Below are 15,844 nucleotides of genomic sequence, written 5' to 3' on the forward strand. Positions count from 1 at the left end.
ATTTGCTATGAGCAGGAAAGGTATTAATTGCCTCAATGCTGCCTCCTGGTTCACTGACTACATTAACATCAGAAGGAACCTGTCACAGGACTGAAATTGCTCCTCTCAAAATGGCGGCCCATTACATGTCTACATCCTTCCTGCAGATGATCCAGACTTTATCCCTTGAAGCTCCACAGTCCTAGTGAAGGTTCTCAATTTTACCATCTGCCTTTTTAAGGAGTTCAGGCATATTTCCTACTGGACATTTAAGGAAAAACAAACAAACAAACAACCCCTACTGAATAGAATATATTTAAGCAAAGATATGGTTTCTTCAAAGTCTCCATCAGTGTTCCCTCCAGCCCCACGCAAACTCAAATTACTGGAGCACAGGACACTCACTTACCTACACCACTTTTCTGGCTCCTAGATTTCCTTGGAGGCCTCTTGTAAATGTTCCTATTTAGCTGTGGCACAGGCACACTTATTAGGTAAAGCTGAGGTCTTTCCAACTTTCTGGTTTCACTGCCCAAATTACTGTTTGGTTGATTATAGCCCTAAAACACCCACATACTAAGAAGCTTTTAAACATTTTCTCCCCTGGGCAATCACCTGGTATACCTGAACTGAAAGTCTACCACATATAAATTAAGTATTTACTCCACAAACTGCTGCTAAAATCAATGGCTTTGAGGAATATCTTAAAATTACATAACAGAGCTTGAGTTTTATGAATTAAAACACCTAAAACTTCAATGCTGTGCCCTCCTCTTGACCTGAAAAACTGATTTTAATTTTATACACACTATTACAGAACATCCCCTAGAGATAACCATATGTTGTTAGGTGTCCAGTGTATGAACTCACAGATGAAGCATAGCACAAGAAAGGTGAGCTGGAGGAAAGAGAAAATTAAATATAAAAATTTGCATTATTGTTTGCATATCAGTGCATAATGCTAAGAAAGTATGAGTGATAACCACTCACCATCCAAGCTGAATGTACGCAGTGAAAAAAAGGAAATATCCCAATAAAAATACACGACAAAGAAAAAAATGCAGCTTTAAGCTTCTAACTAGAAGGGCAGCATAATAAAACAGAATTCCAAAGGTATAATAGAATTACTGTGGAAGTGAGAAAGGAGAAACTGGAGAAAGAGCTTTTCCCTCAATTCATGCTCACTTTTTTGCAAAACTTATTATCACAAGTTAGGGCAAAAGTATCAGAAAAAGTGGAAGTTTAGGTTCCTGGCTGAATGAAATGCATGAATAAGAACAAAAGAATTCTTTCCTCCATGATTTCAAAGACTTAATAGTTAATGACAAAGAAACAGACACCAGAAAACTCACAAATCAGGCATGGAGTCATTGCAGGTGCAAAACCACAGCTAAGGGATTATTTCTAATTCAAGGGGAGCATGATTTCTTCTGGTCTCAACAGTTGAACCGGTAGTCAACTCCCATGGTCCCTTCTTAACCATTCACCACCCCAGCAGATGCTTACAATTTCTGAGGCACTGAAATCCCAAAGCAGAGTGAGGGATGTTGACATTTATTGGAACATGGAACACGATAGCATGAACAGTGATCAAGGCCATTGGCAAGAGTGGAAAATTTTATGTCAACAGTTTCTCAATTGTTATTGCTGGCTGGGATATCTCAGCATAAAACACAATCAAGCAAATGGCAGCCCCAACTTGGTATCCCCAGAAAACGACCTCACAAGCACAAGAGGCCGCTCCAGAGGATAGGTTCTTAATTTTTTGGGAAATACAACTTATTTTAAAATTTCATGGATTTGCTCCAAAAAAAATGTACATATGGCCATACACACAGAGTAGTATAATAGTTTAGGATATTGAAAGACCTGCATACATCTCTTAATGAATTCCACTTGAAAATGAGACCTAAGTACTCTCCAAAATACCTGGGAGCAGTTCAAGGGTATGGATGAACAATAGAACAAACAGGAAAGGGTCAGGAATTGCTACCAGGACTCAGGCTGGAGCTTAGAGCTATTTAAGAGGGGCTAGACCTAAATAGATCCTATCAGCTTTGTGATCAGGGCAAACTGCTTAATTTCTCCAAGCGCTTTTCTACCACTATCTTCTCATCTGTAAACTCTGTAAAACAACCATTTCACAAAAGGTTGTTGTGAAGATTAAATAAGAAAATGTATTTAATATGCCACTGAATAGGTGGTCAGTTACTGAATATTGTTTCCTTGCAGTGTATCAACTTAGAAACAATGGAAGTCCTAGAGTATCACTCTTCCCTACAGTAGTCAAACACTGGAAATAATCTGTGTGCCCATGACTGGCAATGGTTAAATAAATCATGATACATCAACATAGTGAAATAATATGCAGCAGTCTTAAAAAAAATAAAGCTATAGTTAGTAAAAGTGATGTACTAGTATGAAAAAATGTTCATGTGACATTATTAAGTGAAAAAAGCCAGCTGTAAAACAATGTAAATAATATTCTAGGAATTAGTGATAATTTACATAGGAATTTCCCACTTATGGACACTGGTCTCTGTTTTTCTCTCCAAGGTTTTTTTTTTTTTTTTTTAAAGATTTTATTTATTTTTCAGAGAGGAGAGCGAGCGAGCACAGGCAGACAGAATGGCAGGCAGAGGCAGAGGGAGAAGCAGGCTCCCCGCCAAACAAGGAGCCCGATGTGGGACTCGATCCCAGGACGCTGGGATCATGACCTGAGCCGAAGGCAGCTGCTTAACCAACTGAACCACCCAGGCGTCCCGGTTTTTTTTTTTTTTTTTTTTTTTTTGTAATTTTTTTTTTTAATTTGACAGACAGAGATCACAAGCAGGCAGAGAGGCAGGCGGAGAGGAGGAAGCAGGCTCCCCGCTAAGCAGAAAGCCCGATGTGGGGCTCGATCCCAGGACCCTGGGATCATGACCTGAGCCCAAGGCAGAGGCTTTAACCTACTGAGCCACCCAGGCGCCCCTCTCCAAGGTTTAAATGAGTGTCTATAACCAAGTTTCTGATTTTGTCTTTAAGATGGATTCTTTTATTTTTTCTTTTAAAGATTTTATTTATTTATTTGAGAGAAAGAAAGCCAGAGACAGAGCATGAGTGGAAAGAGAGGGGGAAGAAGAAGAGGGAAAAGTAGAGCCCAACATGGGACTTGATTCCAGGACCTGGGGATCATGACCTAAGCCAAAAGCCGATGCTTAACTGACAGAGCCACCCAGGTGCCCCAAAGATGGATTTTTAAAATGGAAAATGCTTAGTCAAAAAGATATATCAGAAAGCTTTATAAGGATATTGTTAACTCACTTTGTAGTTAGTATCAATTTACTGAACTATTTAAGGCTGACTATTCACCATGCCCTATTTTTGCATGCTTTTTAAACTTTGTTGATTTTATGGTTCAGACTTATTTGGAGTCATTTTCATTTTCATTGTTACTTTTTAAAAAGATTTTATTTATTTATTTGGTAGACAGAGATCACAAGTAGGCAGAGAGGCAGGCAGAGAGAGAGGAAGCAGCCTCCCCGCTGAGCAGAGAGCCTGATGTGTGGGGCTGGATCCCAGGACCCTGAGATCATGACCTGAACTGAAGGCAGAGGCTTAACCCACTGAGCCACCCAGGCGCCCCTCATTGCTATTATTATTAGAGGTGAACATTTCTTTCATATGCATGTTAGTATATTGTATTTCTTCTTCTATAAATTGTTATTGTCTGCTACACACTTTTCTATACAGAATTTTTAAAATTTTTTACTGATTATTTTTATTAACATATAATGTATTATTTACCCAGGGGTACAGGTCTGTGAATCATCAGGCTTACACACTTCACAGCACTCAGCATAACACATCCCCTCTCCAATGTACATAACCCAAACACCCTCTCCACCACTCCCCCAGCAACCCTCAGTCTGTTTTATAAGATTGAGAGTTTCTTATGGTTTATCTCCCTCTCAATCCCATCTTGTTTCATTTTTTCCTTTCCTATCCCCAAACCCCCAACTCTACCTCTGAGATTCCTTATAGCAGGGAGATCATATGATAATTGTCTTTCTCTGATTAAATTATTTCGCTCAGCCTAATACCCTTTACTTCCATCCACGTCATTGCAAATGGGAAGATTTCATTTCTTTGGATGGCTACATAATATTCCATTGTATATATATATATATACCACATCTTCTTTTTTTTAATGTTATTTTTTATAAACATATATTTTCATCCCCAGGAGTACAGGTCTGTGAATCACCAGGTTTACACACTTCACAGCACTCACCATAGCACATGCCCTCCCCAACGTCCATAACCCCACCCCCCTTCCTCCTTTCAACCCTCAGTTTGTTTTGTGAGATTAAGAGTCACTTATGGTTTGTCTCCCTCCCAATCCCATCTTGTTTCATTTATTCTTCTCCTACCCCCTCAACCCCACATGTTGAATCTCCTCTCCCTCATATCAGGGAGATCATACGATAGTTGTCTTTCTCCGATTGACTTATTTCGCTAAGAATGATAACCTCTAGTTTCATCCACGTTGTTGCAAATGGCAAAATTTCATTTCTTTTGATGGCTGCATAGTATTCCATTGTGTATTTATACCGCATCTTCTTTATCCATTCGTCTGTAGATGGACATCTAGGTTCTTTCCATAGTTTGGCTATTGTAGACATTGCTGCTATAAACATTCAGGTGCACGTGCCCCTTCAGATCACTACGTTTGTATCTTTAGGGTAAATACCCAGCAGTGCAATTGCTGGGTTATAGGGTAGTTCTATTTTCAACATTCTGAGGAACCTCCATGCTGTCTTCCAGAGTGGTTGCACCAGCTTGCATTCCCACCAACAGTGTAGGAGGGTTCCCCTTTCTCTGCATCCTCGCCAGCATCTGTCATTTCCTGACTTGTTAATTTTAGCCATTCTGACTGGTGTGAAGTGGGATCTCATTGTGGTTTTGATTTGTATTTCCCTGATGCCGAGTGATGTGGAGCACTTTTTCATGTGTCCGTTGGCCATCTGGATGTCTTCTTTGCAGAAATGTCTGTTCATGTCCTCTGCCCATTTCTTGATTGGATTATTTGTTCTTTGGGTGTTAAGTTTGCTAAGTTCTTTATAGATTTTGGACACTAGCCCTTTATCTGATATGTCGTTTGCAAATATGTTCTCCCATTCCGTCAGTTGTCTTTTGTTTTGTTTTTTTTTTGTTTTTTTTTAAAGATTTTATTTATTTATTTGACAGAGAGAGATCACAAGCAGGCAGAGAGGCAGGCAGAGAGACAGGAGGAAGCAGGCTCCCTGCTGAGCAGAGAGCCCGATGCGGGACTCGATCCCAGGACTCCGAGATCATGACCTGAGCCGAAGGCAGCGGCTTAACCCACTGAGCCATCCAGGCGCCCAGTCTTTTGGTTTTGTTAACTGTTTCCTTTGCTGTGCAAAAGCTTTTGATCTTGATAAAATCCCAATAGTTCATTTTTGCCCTTGCTTCCCTTGCCTTTGGTGATGTTCCTAGGAAGATGTTGCTGTGGCTGACGTCGAAGAGGTTGCTGCCTGTGTTCTCCTCAAGGATTTTGATGGATTCCTTTCTCACATTGAGGTCCTTCATCCATTTTGAGTCTATTTTCGTGTGTGGTGTAGGGAAATGATCCAATTTCATTTTTCTGCATGTGGCTGTCCAATTTTCCCAACACCATTTGTTGGAGAGGCTATCTTTTTTCCATTGGACATTTCTTTCCTGCTTTGTTGAAGATTAGTTGACCATAGAGTTGAGGGTCCATTTCTGGGCTCTCTATTCTGTTCCATTGATCTATGTGTCTGTTTTTGTGCCAGTACCATGCTGTCTTGATGATGACAGCTTTGTAATAGAGCTTGAAGTCCAGAATTGTGATGCCACCGACTTTGGCTTTCTTTTTCAATATTCCTTTGGCTATTCGAGGTCTTTTCTGGTTCCATATAAATTTTAGGATTATTTGTTCCATTTCTTTGAAAAAAATGGATGGTACTTTGATAGGAATTGCATTAAATGTGTAGATTGCTTTAGGTAGCATAGACATTTTCACAATATTTATTCTTCCAATCCAGGAGCATGGAACATTTTTCCATTTCTTTGTGTCTTCCTCAATTTCTTTCATGAGTACTTTATAGTTTTCTCTGTATAGATTCTTAGCCTCTTTGGTTAGGTTTATTCCTAGGTATCTTATAGTTTTGGGTGCAATTGTAAATGGGATGGACTCCTTAATTTCTCTTTCTTCTGTCTTGTTGTTGGTGTAGAGAAATGCAACTGATTTCTGTGCATTGATTTTATATCCTGACACTTTACTGAATTCCTGGACAAGTTCTAGCAGTTTTGGAGTCCTTTGGGTTTTCCACATATAGTATCATATCATCTGCGAAGAGTGACAGTTTGACTTCTTCTTTGCCGATTTGGATGCCTTTAATTTCCTTTTGTTGTCTGACTGCTGAGGCTAGGACTTCTAGTACTATGTTGAATAGCAGTGGTGATAACGGACATCCCTGCCGTGTTCCTGACCTTAGCGGAAAAGCTTTCAGTTTTTCTCCATTGAGAATGATATTTGCGGTGGGTTTTTCATAGATGGCTTTGATAATATTGAGGTATGTGCCCTCTATCCCTACACTTTGAAGAGTTTTGATCAGGAAGGGATGCTGTACTTTGTCAAATGCTTTTTCAGCATCTATTGAGAGGATCATATGGTTCTTGTTTCTTATTTTATTAATGTATTGTATCACATTGATTGATTTGCGGATGTTAAACTAACCTTGCAGCCCTGGAATAAATCCCACTTGGTCGTGGTGAATAATCCTTTTAATGTACTGTTGGATCCTATTGGCTACTATTTTGGTGAGAAATTTTGCATCTGAGTTCATCAAGGATATTGATCTGTAATTCTCCTTTTTGGCAGGGTCTTTGTCTGGTTTTGGGATCAACATAATGCTGACCTCATGAAATGAGTTTGAAGTTTTACTTCCATTTCTTTTTTTTTGGAACCGTTTCAGGAGAATAGGTATTAATTCTTCTTTAAGTGTTTGGTAGCATTCCCCTGAGAAGCCACCTGCCCCTGGGCTCTTGTTTGTTGGGAGATTTTTGATGACTGCTTCAATCTCCTTACTGGTTATGGGTCTGTTAAGGTTTTCTATTTCTTCCTGGTTCAGTTGTGGTAGTTTATGTGTCTCTAGGAATGCATCCATTTCTTCCAGATTGTCAAATTTGCTGGCATTTAGTTGCTCATAATATGTTCTTCTAATTGTTTGTATTTCTTTGGTGTTGGTTGTGATCTCTCCTCTTTCATTCACGATTTATTTATTTGATCCTTTCTCTCTTCTTTTTGATAAGTCTAGCCAGGGGTTTATCAATCTTATTAATTCTTTCAAAGAACCAGCTCCTACTTTTGTTGGTCTGTTCTAGTGTTCTTTTGGTTTCTATTTCATTGATTTCTGCTCTGATCTTTATGATTTCTCTTCTCCTGCTGGGATTAGGCATTCTTTGGTGTTCTTTCTCCAGCTCCTTTAGGTGTAGGGTTAGGTTATGTACTTGAGACCTTTCTTGTTTCTTGAGAAAGGCTTGTGTGGCTATATGCTTTCCTCTCAGGACTGCCTGTGCTGTGCCCCACAGATTTTGAACAGCTGTGTTTTCATTATCGTTTGTTTCCATGAATTTTTAAAATTCTTCTTTAATTTCCTGGTTGACCCATTCATTCTTTAGTAGGATGCTCTTTAGCCTCCATGTATTTGGGTTCTTTCCAACTTTCCTCTTGTGATTGGGTTCTAGCTTCAGAGCATTGTGGTCTGAAAATATGCATGGAATGATCCCAATCTTTTGGTACCAGTTGAGACCTGATTTGCGACAAGGATGTGGTCTATTGTGAAGAATGTTCCATGTGCTCTAGAGAAGAATGTCTATTCTGGTGCTTTGGGATGGAATGTTCTGAATATATCTGTGATGTCCCATCTGGTCCAATATGTTATTTAAGGCCTTTATTTCCTTGTTGATCTTTTGCTTGGATGATCTGTCCATTTCAGTGAGGGGGGTGTTAATATACCCTACTATTATTATATTATTGTCGATGTGTTTCTTTGATTTTGTTATTAATGGGTTTATATAGTTGGTGCTCCCATGTTAGGGGCATAGATATTTAAAATTGTTAGATCTTCTTGTTGGACAGACCCTTTGAGTATGATATAGTGTCTTCCTCATTTCTTATTATAGTCTTTGGCTTAAAATCTAATTTATGTGATGTAAGGATTGCCACCCCAGCTTTCTTCTGATGTCATCATGGTAAATTGTTTTCCATCCCCTCACTTTAAATCTGGAGGTGTCTTTGGGCCTAAAATGAGTTTCTTGTAGACAGCATATTGATGGGTTTTGTTTTTTATCCATTCTGATACCCTGTGTCTTTTGATTGGGGCATGTAGTCCATTTATATTCAGGATAACTATTGAAAGATATGAATTTAGTGCCCTTGTATTGCCTGTAAGGTGACTATTACTGTGTATTGTCTCTGTTCCTTTCTGGTCTACTACTTTTAGGCTCTCTCTTTGCTTAGAGGACCCCTTTCAATATTTCCTGTAGGGCTGTTTTTGTGTTTGCAAATTCTTTTAGTTTTTGATTGTCCTGGAAGTTTTTTTTTATCTCTCCTTCTATTTTCAATGATAGCCTAGCTGGGTATAATATTCTTGACTGCAAATTTTTCTCATTTCGTGCTCTGAATATGTCATGCCAGTCCTTTCTGTCCTGCTAGGTCTCTGTGGATAAGTCTGCTGCCAGTCTAATATTTCTACCATTGTATGTTACAAGTCTGTTTGTTATAGACTTCCTGTTCCAAGCTGCATTCAGGATTTTCTATTTGTCACTAAGACTTGTACGTTTTACTATTAGATGATGGGGTGTGGACCTATTTTTAATTATTTTAAGGGGGGTTCTCTGTGCCTCTTGGATTTTGATGCTTGTTTCCTTTGCCATAGTAGGGAAATTATCTACTATAATTCACTCCAATATACCTTCTTTCCTTCTCCCTCTTTCTTCTTCTTCTGGAATCCCAATTATTCTAATATTGTTCATCTTATGGCATCACTTATCTCTCAAATTCTCCCTTCATGGTCCAGTAGTTGTTTATCTCTTTTGCTCCGTTTCTTTATTCTCCATCATTTGGTCTTCTATATCACTAATTCTTTCTTCTGCCTCATTTGTCCTAGCAGTAAGAGCTCCATTTTTTATTGCACCTCATTAATAGTTTTTTTAATTTCAACCTGGTTAGATTTTAGTTCTTTTAGTTCTCCAGAAAGGGATTTTATTCCTTCAGAAAGCATTTCTCTAGTATCTTCCATGCCTTTTTCAAGCCCAGCTAGCACCTTTATAATCGTCATTCTGAAGTCTAGCTCTACATATTACCAATGTCCATATTGATTAGGTGCCTAGCCATTGGTATTGCTTCTTCTTCTTTTTTCTTTTTTGTGGTGAGTTTTTCTGCCTTGTCGTTTTATCCAGATAAGAATATATAAATGAGAGAATTAAATACTAAAATGGTGCCAAAGACCCCAGAAAAATGTACGCTAACCAAATCAGAAGAGTCCCAAAACTGAGGGGGAGAAGAAAGGGGGAAAAAAGAAATAAAAAATAAAAAATTATATATATATATATATATATATATATACATATATATGTATATATATATATAGACTGGTGAATAGAACAGAGCCCACTCACTTGATTTTTGGTGTATTTTGGTCTCTTAGAAGAAATTACCTCCCAAAGTTTTAAAGAAAGAAAAACTTATACATATACAAAAATAAGGGTAAACATGATAAAGGGAAGGAATATGACCATAAAGATGAAAATTTTTTTTAAAATTCTAAAGAAGGAATGGTAAGATAAGTTGTTTGGAAAAAGAAAAGAAAAAAAAGGGGGGACGGAATTGCTCAGACTGGAAACTAGAACAAAACATGTGTTAGATTAGGGTATATTTGGATCTATTAGAAGAAATTGTATCCCAACATTATTTGGAAAAAAAAAACACCTATATGTATACCAAAAATAAGGTTAAATACAATACAATAAGGGATAAAATATGACTGTAACAATGAAGGTTTAAAAAGATATTTTTAGAAAGGTATTGTTAAGATAAACTAGTTAAAACACGCTAAAAGAGGAAAGAGGAAAAGTTAAAAAAATAGAATAAGAGGGCACCTGGGTGGCTCAGTTGGTTAAGCAACTGCCTTTGGATCAGGTCACAATCCTCGAGTTCCGGGATTGAGTCCCACTTTGGGCTTCCTGCTCAGCAGGAAGTCTGCTTCTCCTGCTGACCTCCCTCCTCTAATTCTCTCTCTCTCAAATAAATAAATAAAATCTTTTAAAAAATAGAATAAGAAAAAAATAAAATTGAAAAAATTAACTTTGCAAGACTAAAGATCATGGGGGAAAGCCATAATTCTATGTGTTGCTTTCCCCCAAGTCTGGAGTTCTGCTGTTCTCCTTGATCGGTGAGCTTGATCTTAGCTGGATGTTCTTGCTGATCATCTGGGGGAGGGACCTGTTGCAGTGATTCTCAAATTTCTTTGGCAGAGGTAGAATTGCACCACCCTTGCCAGGGACCAGGCTAAGTAATCTCAGTTTTGCTCTCGGGAGCTTTTGTCCCCCCAAACACTTTCCATAGAGCTCTGGAGGACGGGAATGAAAATGGCAACCTCCCAGTCTCTGGCCCAGAGGAGCCAAGAGCTTGGGCCCCACTCCTCAGTGTGCCCTCAGAGATAAGCAGTGAATGACTCCTGTCCCCATGGTCTCCGAACGCACTCCCAGCTCACCCAGCCTATGGCTAAGCATCTCTATCTTTGGCACATGGTCCCATTTAGAATCTCCAAACCCAGCAGATTCCTGCCACGTTGCTCCTCCAAGAGCAGGAAGATGAGTCTCCCCAGTTCTGCCACTTGTGGAGTCCCTGCTCGAAGAACAGTGGCCCGACTGTGCCTTGGATCAAGGTTTAAAGTAACCCTGATCTGAAAGCTCACTCTTCGGCTCCGTCTCTGTAGTTGGCTTCCCCGCTCTGATACCTCACAGCTCTGCCATACTCAGACACCCCCAATCTTTCTGGTACCCCACAGGACCTGAGACCACACTGTCCCCACAAGGGCTCCACCCCACTTAGCCTCTGGAATGATGTCCCTTAGTGGAGCAGACTTCTAAAATTTCCGATTTTGTGCTCACTGCTCCGCCACTTGCCGGGAGCTGGCCCATTCCCAGTGGTCTATCTTCCCGTCACTTCAGATTCACTTCTCTGCACATTCTACCATTCAGAAAGTGATAAATTTTCTGTTTCTAGAACTGCTGCTCTTCTTCTCTTCGATCTCCTGTTGAGTTTGTAGGTGTTCAGAATGGTTTGATACCTATCTAGCTTAACTCCTAGGATCTGATGTCATTTCAGTCTGCTACCCCTCTGCCATCTTACCACTCTCTTACTCTCTATAGGGTTTAAATAGGGTTTTTTAAAATTAAATTTTAAGTATTCTATATATAAAAGGTAGAAAATCTTTGTCGATCATACTTTTTAGTGACATATTACAATTTAGATATCTATTTTTTTAACCTAATGTTTTTTGACATTAAGCTTTTATATAGTTCAAACTATTAAATTCCCTTGATGATTTCTTCTGTGTTTCCATGTTTAAAAAGATTCCCATGCAAAGACTGGATGAATATTGATCTATATTTCCTTCTACCTTAGTTTGTTGTTTTCTTTCTATATTTAAGTATATAATTTTTCTAGGATTTTTTGAAGTAAGGTAGAGTCTTTTTACTTTGTTCTATCAATTATTATTTTTCAGTAATTTATAACTATTGATCTTATCCCAATAACTTTATTTACTTATATTTTATGTTTGGCTTAGAAACCCATCTCTTCTAGGAACTAGTAATGGCTTCAGGTATTAGTTGTTGTTGTATATGTAAGATTGTTTTAGAACTCTTCTTATCTATTGTTGAGGAATAATTTTTAAAAGAAGGTAGAATCATGATTTTCATACAGACATAAAATAAACAAGTGTCAAAAATTTTTAACTCATTAATGAGGGACCAGTAAAATGTTACTATTGGTTTGAAGAATTCAAAGGGCAGAGATTTATAAAGGGAATAAGAAATTCTGAAATGAAGGGGCACCTCAGTGGCTCAGTTGGTTAAGCATCCAACTCTTGATTTCAGCTCAGATCATGATCTCAGAGTCATGAGATCAAGCCCTGCCTTGAACTCCAAGCTTGGTGTGACAAGGAGTGACAAGCTGAGACTTAAGACTCTCCTCTCCCTCTCCCTCTGCTCCTTCCCGTGTGTGTGTATGTGTGTATGTGTGTGTGTGTGCGTGCGTGCTCACACTCTCTTTCTCCCTCTCTAAAAAAAAAAAAAAAGAAGAAGAAGAAGAAATTCTGAAATGAATTTACACATGTGCAAAACTAGTCTGTCAAAATCAATGCAAAAATCAGTTTCATTCTATGGAACTCTACTCTGCATTTATACAGACATAATTTTTTTGCATTATAATGAAATTTCTACAACTTACAGAGTTGTAATATCAGTTAAAGATGAGAAAACCTACATAAGTGAATAGTCACAGTAGCCATTATTTGATTTTTTCCTATTTCAAATTCTCTCACAATTTTTTCTGACAGTCTCCTTTCCTCTTTCTATCATAATAAATTCAAAGAATTATCATTGTTATAAAATAAGACTAGTCCCATTAGATTTGCCTGATCGCTTACATAGATGCAGTAAAAGTGCTATTTTACCATATGGGACACCTTAAGTTTCTTTTGTAAACTCTAAAACTATACAATTTTGAACAAATACTAAATTAAATTATGTCTGAAAGTTTTTATACGGAATCTCAAATTGGATTTTTAAAATCCTCTATTATCTGGTGACCTGAGGCTAGGAAACCAAGCTCAAGAAATGTTCTTCACAATATTTAACCTGAAATATTTATAAATATGGGTAAATTCCTCTTTCTCAAGGTCCCCCAAATATACTAAGATTACATATATTTAATGTATAATATTCTTAGACTTTCTAAGCCAAGAAATAGGTCAGGGCTTTGTAGGCATTGCTTCCATAAGTAAAGTCAAACTTAGTTCATTAAGAGTGGCTTCTGACTTAAATGAGTTCTGTTCTCAAATATGACATTCCAGGTAGGTCCTTGGCTTTTCAATGTGTACAATTACACCCTGATTTAAAAAAAATTAACAGCTCCTTTTTGAACCAATGCAAATAACTAAATGGCCATGGAAAATTAAGTGTGAAGTATGTGTAAAGTTTCATTTAATTTTTCTACACTTGGAGTCCAATTAATGGAAGGTAAAAATTAGAAATTAAAACTGTTAGAGGATATTTGGACATTTGATTAAGCTAGGATCAGGATACTAGAGAAATAATACTTAGTTATATATTTAATTAAATAAGCATTTAAAATAATAATACATTTTAGGGGCACCTGGGTGGCTCAGTGGGTTAAGCCGCTGCCTTCAGTTCAGGTCATGATCTCAGGGTCCTGGGATTGAGTCCCGCATTGGGCTCTCTGCTCAGCAGGGAGACTGCTTCCCTCTCTCTCTCTCTGCCTGCCTCTCTGTCTACTTGTGATCTCTCTCTGTCAAATAAATAAATAAAATCTTAAAATAAAATAAAATAATAATACATTTTAAATAAGTATAGACATTAATATGATTATAAAGGAACTTATCTTTATATAAGTGAGTAATCTGTTCTTTTCTTTCTTCTCTTTCTTTTTCTTAATCAGGAATGTAATAAATTCAATATAAAGCATAGAAAAAATTTCCTATAAGACACACATTATTTGCTAACTAGACAGATGACACAGAAGGTAAAAAAAAAATATTTTATATATAGGCCAAGGAACAAACCAGTAAGTAAAAAAAAAAACAAGCCCATCAAGATAAGGCAAACATTAGGAAAATTTTATTATATCTCATCACTTCATTTCAAACTCAAGTGCTATAAACCAAGTCAAGTAAAATTTACTTCCAAATTTGCCCTTTATTTTGCTTTTTCTGTCACAACAAATCTCAGGGTACCAAGGAGTTCAAAATAATTTTTATATTAATATTAAGATGTTATTTCTGTTAACATTTTAATTCATGTTCATCATTGTTCTAGTCAAATGAATCAGTAAGTATTTAAAAATTTCTCAGTTTCAACTTCTAATATGGTAAATATTGATGTTTATAACCCACATAAAAGTTTTTTGTAGTCCTCAGTAAGTCTCAAGATTATAGAGAGGTTATGAAAAGGAACAAAAAGGAAAAAAAGGCCTGAAAAACACTACTGTATATATTTACACAATGTATATTCATATGTAAAACCAGTACTATAAAGCTTATATTATAAAACAAAACTATTTTCTCTTTGGAACACAAAAGCACATAGACAGTGGTTTTAGTCTGTCCTTATTACTTTGTGTAATTTGATCAGTGTATTTGAATAAATTTAAGAAAAGCAAACCCAAGTAGAATAAAATGTATGCTTGTATTATACCTAACACTGATAAGTCACACTATAAGCCATTTTTATTAAGCCAAATGATTATACTAGTCTGACTTACCAAAATTTACCTTAATTACATGAACTTTAATGTTCAAAACATTTCTGAGTTTCAAAATAATAATATTTTTTAAAAGGTTTATGTATGTATTTCAGGGAGAGAGAGCATGCACGGGTGGGGAGGGGTAGAGGGAAAGGCAGTGAGAATCTCAAGCAGGCTCCACACTGAGCTCAAAGCCCAACCCAAGGCTCAATCTCATGACCCTGAGATCATGACCTGAGCCAAAACCAAGAGTCAGACACCCAACCTATTATGCCACCCAATTACACCTATAAGAGTAACTTTTTAAGTATACACATATCAAGCATTCAAAATTTTGATTTCCTTGTTTTCCTGGAATTTTAAACATTAGCCACAGGCCAAAAGTAAACACAAAAAGATTATCAGACTATATATCAAAAAGTTGTTTCCTTTCCTGATAAGCACAAGATTCTCAATCTGAGCTCAAATAGACAAGCAGACAAACAAAGAAAATAAAATACTAACTAATCATATTCTCTGTTGTCTTCTCTCCAAGAAAGAATAAATCTCTATAATCTATTACTCCATTTACAAAGATCACAAAATTTTGACCACAAAACCAAATTGCTGTTACCAATGGGGAATAATTTGTTGATTTTAAAAGTCCCCAAAACAAAAACAAATCACAAAAGTAGTAAAATGGAAAATATGCAAAGAAACAGAGGATAGGCAAAGTGAAAGTTCTGTCAAGAGGGAATTTACCTCTTGAAACCAAGAAATGCCCCGGATTATGTCCTACATGAGGTATAATACTCCTCCAACAACACAGGTTCCTCAGACATCAGCTGACTCAATCGGGCATTGTAATTTACTACAAGATAATTGTTCACAAGGTAATTGTATACAAGATAATTTTTTATAGAAGGATATAATTATGACTCTCCTACAGATATGACATGAATGTACCAACTATTTTATTTAATTTACTAATTATAGAAGGAGCAATTCAAAGGAGAATTCTAGGAGCAAAACATATATAGGGAATAAGAAAAATTGAAATTAATTTATAAATAGAACTCAATGCAGTGTAATAATTAATTGAATTCTATTGTGTACAACTAATTTGCATCTTTTTGACAAGAATATTTTGCATTATTATCAAGTTTTCCAGAACTTAAAGAGTTGTAACATAGCACAAAAACCATGAAAGGCAGAAAAAAGTTGGATGGGTGAGTCACTCAGGCTACCCACTCTTTTTGTTTACCCATTTCAGTCTTTACAGTTTTGCTGACTCTACTTAAAAGATAA

The 15,844-nt window shown here is 37.0% G+C and overlaps 1 protein-coding gene across 1 annotated transcript in view; it reads left to right on the plus strand.

Moving 5' to 3' along the window:
- CFAP299 (cilia and flagella associated protein 299) overlaps nucleotides 1–15,844 on the plus strand; it is a 633,586-nt gene that overhangs the window by 616,620 nt on the left and 1,122 nt on the right. The window lies entirely within an intron of this gene.

Source organism: Lutra lutra, chromosome 2, assembly GCF_902655055.1.
Source record: "Lutra lutra chromosome 2, mLutLut1.2, whole genome shotgun sequence".
In the NCBI taxonomy this organism is placed as follows: domain Eukaryota; kingdom Metazoa; phylum Chordata; class Mammalia; order Carnivora; family Mustelidae; genus Lutra; species Lutra lutra.